Consider the following 1,689-nt stretch of genomic DNA (forward strand, 5'->3'; position numbering starts at 1 on the left):
TTAAGCATGGTTATGAACAAAAACACAAAAGAAATATTCAATTTCTCTAGGGTTCCTTGTTGGTCGAACCATGAGGGCTGAATATCAATGGGGGATTGTTTTTATTTCAAGGAAAATGGCTTGGAAATATGATGAATTAAGGTGAAACGGTTATGCAGAAAAATTTTGGTGCTAGTGCACCAAATGATCGAATTTTTCTATAAGGAACTGTGAGGGTTCTAATGCTGAGTTTGGCTTTATTTAAATGGTATGTGGTAAACTAAGGTATCAGAGGAGAAATGGATTAATTTGGAGGTGATTTGGACATAATCGCCAATTAATCGGGTGATCGATCGAATTTAATCGATACCGCGATTAAGCGGTAATCAGACGTATTTTTTCATTTACGTATCAAGCATTAGTAATTTAAATTAGTTTATATCAATTTAGGGACAATATAGTAAATTCCTCGACTTTGTTATTTATCAAGGTAGTGAGACATCCGAAAAAGACAAAGGAATTACGCCTGAGGGCTATTAGTCCGAGTGCACCCTGAATCTGGATTTTCGATACCCGTGAGTTGACTGCCTATCAAAACTATTTTGAGAATGTGACTGTTTTGTACAAAGTGTTTGAATGATTTTATACAACTTTTCTTAAAATTGAGTGCCTTGGGAACAAGCTCTTGAGAAATGGTTTATATTGTGACATGTGACTATTATTGATTCATGCACTACCACATTGTGTTGATATATATGTATGAATACATTGTTGTGTAATGATATTGACTCGGCTATGTGCGAGTAGGGAGTACGCATAAGTCGATGATGACCCAGTTATGTGCGAGTAGGGAGTGCGCATAACTCGGTGATGACCCGGTTATGTGCGAGTAGGGAGTGCGCATAACCCGGTGATGACCTAGCCATGTGGGAGTAGGGAGTGCGCATGAGCTGGGAATGATGATGATGGGATGGTGTGCATGATGATGATGATGGGATGGTGTGCATGATGATGATGGGATGGTGTGCATGATGATGATGATGGGATGGTGTGCATGATGATGATGGGTTTATAGTTGTAAATGCAAATATGTGAGCATTTGATTTGTTGAAATTTGAGAGTTTACATGTGTTACATGTTGCTATTGTTATTTTAGCAGGATGGCTTGTTTTAAGGGAAAAGGAGACTTTTTCCTTGATGTTCTGATCCTCGCTGTAGCGAGATTCATTCTCGCTGCAGCGAGAAACTTTCTGTTTATTTTGCTAACTTGTGGGTTTATGCCATATTTCCCATTTCTTTGGTACCATAGTTGAGTATGGATTTTTGTAAAGTGATTTACTCATGTGGGGTTTACATGAGGGATTTAAAGGAGCTAAAACAATTGCATGGTTTTGAGAAAACGAATGCATCATGATTTCGATAAACATTCCTTATGGTATGCTTGTTTCCTTCTTGTTCACTCATTGAGTATTGTACTCACGTTTTATAAAAATTCATGTTTTCAGATCAGGTGACTGTTGGACCCTAGATCGAGGAGTCCCCGTAGTGCATCTCCTGGGTATGTGTCTGGCATTCGATAGTAATCCCTTTTATTGTAAATGTCTCCGCTGGAAGTCATGGGTCCTTTTGTATTGTGAATACAATCTAACAATGTGAATATGTGTATGCAATGTAAATTGCTAAATACATGACTGGTATAGTGCATGTATA

The sequence above is a fragment of the Theobroma cacao genome, chromosome 7 (assembly GCF_000208745.1).
Source record: "Theobroma cacao cultivar B97-61/B2 chromosome 7, Criollo_cocoa_genome_V2, whole genome shotgun sequence".
Taxonomy (NCBI): domain Eukaryota; kingdom Viridiplantae; phylum Streptophyta; class Magnoliopsida; order Malvales; family Malvaceae; genus Theobroma; species Theobroma cacao.